Below are 6,590 nucleotides of genomic sequence, written 5' to 3'. Positions count from 1 at the left end.
CCTATACTCCGACAATAATCTTCCCTGTTTAGTACTTTTCGTGCAAATAAGTACGAATTTCCAACATTAATCATAACTCCAAATTTCTGGATTTCATCTGTATCAGTTCAGTCAAATCTAAATAGGAACAAATTTAGTACTATTTATTTACGAGTAGTACTATTTAGTAATTTTCGTGTACATAAGTACGAATTTCCATAACTATCTTCATATCCCAATCCTGCACTACAACAATAATCTTGGTTTCAAATTTCAGCTTCATCCTTTCGCCCAAATTCAAATTATACCATTTAGTTGTTTTCGGACACATAAGTACGAATTTCCGAAACCATTTCTTTAAATCAAAACTACTTCGCAATCTTGGCTCCCATACAATTTCAAGATTCTAGCTATATCCGTTCATAATATACAATTGGTACCAAATTTAGTAACTTTTCGTACACTTATAGGATGAAATTTCAAACAAGCCAGCCTTATCCCACCCCTACTCACTAACAACAACCCATACACAGAGATTCTGGTTTCAGCGGTCTCGTCTGGGCGATGATATGTTAATCAGTATGTGTTTGGATTTCAGGTATTTTGAAGATTTTATCAATTTAGCATTTAGGGTTCGAAGTGGTCAAAATAAATCTCCACCAAAACTTGCGAACATAAGTCCACATTTAGTCAAGCCGCTGTGTAATGGTACCGACATATTTCATGCATTTTTAAGCTTTAGTCTTCATTTCGATAAAATTTGTTGTAATTGGTAATAGAAAGAAAACTAATTATTTCATTTTAGTTCAAAATATTTCATTGGTCCGTCCAGTAAAAACTCTTATTACCAACTATCTACAAGTCAACCTACTAACTCATTGTTTTAGCAAGGTCATGTCGCACAACAAGTGCCACCGTGACATGACAGGTAGGAAATTCCATTTTAAGTGACAAAAGCAAACTATAGGCCATTGTGTGTGCCATATTTGGGTGTAAACTAGCCAGGATCAAGGATTAACTAGTTACATAACTATGTCAAAGTAGACAATTGCTATTTATTTAACGACTGGGATCAGTTCCGTCATTTTTCAACATTCAGTGAGTATAGATATGTAGGATGTAGTTTCAGTTACTAGTTGTTATTGATACTTTTTCAAGCAGGTATAATATGAGTTGGTATAGACAGAGAAGGAGTTACATATTTGTTTACATCTGATTTGCACAAACTGATATAATTAGATATTGATGTCGATACAATAAGTACTTATTGTATGTAGCCCAAACAAAATAGGCATTGGAATAGAAAAATTCCCACAGAACTGAATTTTGGTGGAGATGTAGGATTTGTCATTACAAATAAAGTCCTAAATCCCTGTTGATCCCATGCGTGCAAAGAAATTTATTAATGGTTAAAGTAAGTCTTGCCTACAAGTGACTAAAGCAAAAGTAAAATACCTTAAAATTCTCAACAAGATAGCGAGTTCCCAAAAGCCACATAACAATGATATTCACATAAAGTCAGGATACAAAAACCGGGTTAGATCTGGTTTCAGTTACTCGTTGTTATTGTTGAGAAGGAGTTACATATTTGTTTACATCTGGTTTGCACAAACTGGTATAAATGGACATTGATGTCGATACAATAAGTACTTATTGTATGTAGCCCAAACAAAATAGGCATTGGAATAGAAAAATCCCACAGAACTGAATTTTGGTGGAGATGTAGGATTTGTCATCACAAATAAAGTCCTAAATCCCTGTCGATTCCATGCGTGCAAAGAAAGTTATTCATGGTTAAATTAAGCCTTACCTACAAGTGACTAAAGCAAAAGTAAAATACCTTAAAATTCTCTACAAGATATCGAGTTCCCAAAAGCCAGATAACAATGATATGCACATAAAATCAGGATACAAAAACCGGGTTAGATCTGGTTCTACTCTACCCTGGTAGTAGTCGGTCGATTACCACAAATCAAAATGGGACTTTCGAATTTCTTCACAATCATTCAATGGACCAATAACAAAAGTCCATGTACTTCTTACACACTCTGTTTTAGTTGCATTCAGCTGTTACACTCATTCCCACATTTATATCATACTAGCAAGTGTAGCAAGTGCCCTCTACTTCGTATGCGGAAGGAATATAACAAATAAACAATATTTAATATGGAAATGGCGAACACTGAAAATTTTGTTGCACCAACACCAATTTTAATCAATATTAAATTTTATTTAAGTACTATCCGTACCACTTTAGTTCGGTTAAGAAAAATACGCTTATCTTAATGGCTATATCACACCATATGCTTTTTCACATGTGTGATATCAGCTGGCCTATGTATTAGTATACCCAAAGTGACAACATACATGTGAAAAAGCATATGGTGTGATACAGCCATAATCTTACATATCAACAGCGAGCCACATTTTTTGAGACACTTTTATTAAGGGCTTTTTGTCATCAGAAGGTAAACATTATTGTAAACAAATAAACCCAAGACCAATTTTAGTACCATCCCAGCAAAAATTCGGATCCATTAGTCATTACGTAACCCATTACAAAGTAATGTAAACAAGCTTCTTTTCCCATTACAAGTAATCTGAAAAGTAATGGGATACTTCTTAAAAAAATTACAAGGCAAACCTACTTACTTTGCTCCTCACTAAGTAATGAGGACGGTAGCGCAGTGAGTGTGTGTCCGACTATAAATCCTAGGGTTGTGTGTTCAACGCTCACTGTCGGCACGCGAGTTTTTTTAATTAAAAAATGACAGTTCGTGGTGCACGTGTGCTTACTTACTTACTTAGTTGGCCCATTACAGAACATTTGTTCCATAGACCGAACTAAGAAAAGATCTCCATTCCTCTCTGTTTTTCGCTTGACTTTTTGGAATACCGCGCCTTTCCATTTCTTCATCCACTTGTTTGCTCCATCGAAGTTTAGGCCTGCCGATTCTGCGTGTACCGCCATGTGGCATGTATTCATACGCCTTTTTAGCGGGTTCATCATCGCTCATTCTCATGATATGGCCTAGCCAACGCAATCGTTGCATCTCGATACGTTTAACTATATTCATGTCTTTGTATAGCTTATATAGCTCGTGGTTCATACGACGTCGATATTCACCGTCAACGCAAATCGGCCCGTAGATCTTTCGAAGAATTTTCCTCTCAAACACACCAAGCACTGCCTTATCTGCTTGCGCAAGTACCCATGCTTCGGAGCTATACATTAGCACGGGTAGTATCAGCGTTTTGTATAGTGTTATTTTTGTTTGACGAGATGTGGCTTTGTTTTTAAATTGCTTACTTAGACCATAGTAGCATCTGTTGGCCAATACAATTCTTATTCTTATTTCACAACTGATGTTGTTTGTTGTGTTTATGGCAGTGCCGAGGTAGACGAAGTCTTTAACTACCTCAAAATTGTAGGTACCAACTTCCACAGTTGGTCCGAGCTCTATGGACGCTTTGCGCGTCGACACCATCAATTTGGTCTTTTCGCCGTTTACCGCCAGACCCACTTTCGCAGATTCTGCTTCGACCTTCCTAAAGGTATCAGTTACTTCCTTTACTGATCGTCCCATGATGTCTATGTCATCAGCATAGGCAAGTAACATGTGGCTATTGGTGTAAATTGTGCCACGTGTGCACTGCACATTTAAGTTCTTAAGCAACCCTTAATGTTCGTGTGCGTGGCATAGTATGTAGTGTATTTGGCTAGAAATCAGAGGGTTCATGTGTTCAACTCACACAGCGAGCGAAATAAAATAAAGTAAAATAAAAGTAATAAGTGTGATGAAATTAAAAAAAAATCTCTGCATCAACTGTTCTAAAAATAGATTTTTTTTTCAACTTACTATTCAACTTCTTGTGGCCACAGAATAACTAGTTATTCTAGTGGTAAAAAAATAACTACAAACTGAGTGCGACATGCCCTTGTAAAAATAATGGGGAAGAAAGGGGGGTTTGCGAGTAGTTACGGCTGCCAAAAATCCCTTACAAAACCCATGATTTTGGGAGGACTTTTTTTGCTGGGATTTAGTACTTTTTGTAGCCTTATAGTAGGTATTTCCAATACCATATCATCCATCAACCCATAAGTACGATTTTCCAAAACTACCTCAATCCTTCACTTTGACAGTAATCTTAATTCCAAATTTCAGGTTTCCAGATATATTCGTTCGCTCAGATCCAAATTTAGTACTTTCCGTATCCATAAGTACGAATTTCCAAAACTACCTCAATCTCACTATCTAAGGGCAGTCTTTATTCAAAATTTCAGGATTCAAGCTCTATTAGTTCACCCAAATCCAAATTGTACTAAAGTAAGTACCATTTAGTACTCTCATACCCACAAGTACGAATTTCCAAAACTTCGTCAATCCTACACTCCAACACTAATCTTAATTCCAAATTTAAGGATTACAGCTCTATCCGTTCACCCAAATCCAAATTATATCAAATTTAGTACTTTTCATACCATAAGTACCAATTTCCAAAACTTCGTCCATCCTACACTTCAACACTACACTTTAGTACCATTTAGTACTTTCCATACCCATAAGTACGAATTTCCAAAACTACTTCAATCCTATACTCCAACATTAATCTTACTTTAATATTTCAGGACTCTAGTACTATCAGATTACCCAAATCCAAGTTGTTCTAAATTTAGTACCATTTAGTACTTTTCGTACACATGAGTACGAATTGCCAAAACTACCTCCATATCTGAATCCTGTACCCCAACAGTAATCTTAATTCCAAATTTCAGGTTTCCAGCTCTATCCGATCACCCAAATCCAACTTGTACTAAATTTAGTACTGAATTTAGTATGCATTTCCAAAACTATTTCCCCATATCAATACCACTTCCCAACCTTGATTCTCACACCAAATATCAAGATTCTAACTACATATATCCCAGCAAAAATTCGGATCCGTTAGTCATTGTGTAACCCATTACAAAGTGATGTAAACAAAAATAACTACTTATATTACCCCTTACTAAGTTCCCACACCAAATATCAAAATTCTTACTATATCCCAGCAAAAATTCGGATCCGTTAGTCATTGTTTAACCCATTACAAAGTGATGTAAACAAAAATAACTACTTATATTACCCCTTACTAAGTTATGAGTACGGTGGCACAGGGCGTGTGTGTCCGACTACAAATCAGAGGATTGCATGTTCAACGCTCACCGCTCATTTTGTTCAAAAAAACAAAGGACAGTTGGTGGTGCACATGCAAGCGCTTAAGCAACCCTTAATATTAGTGTGCGTGGCCTAGTGTGTAGTGTGTTCAGCTACAAATCAAGAATTCACAATATCAAATCCAGCAGGGGGCGAAATAAAAACATAAAATAAAAAATATAAAGTGTGTTGAAATTGAAAACAATTCCACCTCAAAAATTTTTTTGCTTATAGCTTATTTTTCAACATCCAGTGGCCATGCAATAACTAGTTATTCTAGGGGTCATAGAAAAACTAGTAATTCAGTGCGACATGCCCCTGTTAAAATAATGGGTTAGTAGGGGGATTTGTAAGTAGTTACGGCTGCCAAAAATCCCTTATAAAATCCATTATTTTTGGCGGATTATTTTTGCTGGGATCCGTTAAAAATACACAATTGATAACTTTTTGAGTAACTTTTCGTACACTTGTAGTTCGAATTTCCATCATTACAAAATTTCAGAATTCTAGCTCTTCCCATTTGCCTAATACAAAGGGTAACATATTTAGTACCTTTTAGTATTTTTCTTACCCTTCCAGTTCGAACTTCAAAAAACCCAGCCTTATCTGACCCCTACACACCAACAGTAACCCACACTCAACACTTCAAGCTTCTACCCACTAAACAATTGTTGCCGAGCGCTCTGATGTTAGATTTTTTTAAGAGTTTTTCCAATGTATGATCAGAAAATATTCCGATTTCTCAAAATTTCCTTCAGAAGTTGAACTTATTATCAGCCATTTTTTTAAGGAATCTCTGCACATTTTCTTGTGCTTGTTTTCGAAAATCTGCCAATATTCTGCACATTCTCTGATGGGAAATTTTGATTCGTTTCTCTTTCTCGCTAGTAAATTCCAAGAGAGATTATTTTAAGAACTACAAAGACATGGTAGATTTTTTGTTTTGTTTGCATGCTGTGGTTTTTTTTTTTTAGTTATTTAGCAACTGTTAATTGACAAAGATGTAGCGGAACAAGTTATTTTGTGATTTAAATCGCAAATTGTTTGCAATGGAATAATCAATATTTTTTAATTATATTTTAGGAAAATAAAATAAAAGCATTCGAAAACTGCGACTATAATTTTGCAATTTTTGCGGGCAGCAGCGGTGAATAATATAATAAATCCACATTGTAATTATTTAAATTGCAAGAAATTCGAATCAAATCCGAGTAAAGATTAAGAATTTTGGGCGAATATATTTGGAACATCTAATGAAACATCAGAATAGTTTCCGACTTTCGGATAGAATATAGCAATTTTTTAGAATAAGTTCCGAAACTTTCCAGAATCTCGAAACACATCTCCAAAATGTATTCCATTTTCTGCACATTTTCGAATACTTCTTCAGAGTTTTGTCCGAGATTGTTCCGA

Source organism: Musca autumnalis, unplaced genomic scaffold (genome assembly GCF_047663935.1).
Source record: "Musca autumnalis isolate F117 unplaced genomic scaffold, ASM4766393v1 scaffold_1, whole genome shotgun sequence".
NCBI classification, from domain to species: Eukaryota; Metazoa; Arthropoda; class Insecta; order Diptera; family Muscidae; genus Musca; species Musca autumnalis.
This window is presented reverse-complemented; position numbering follows the sequence as displayed.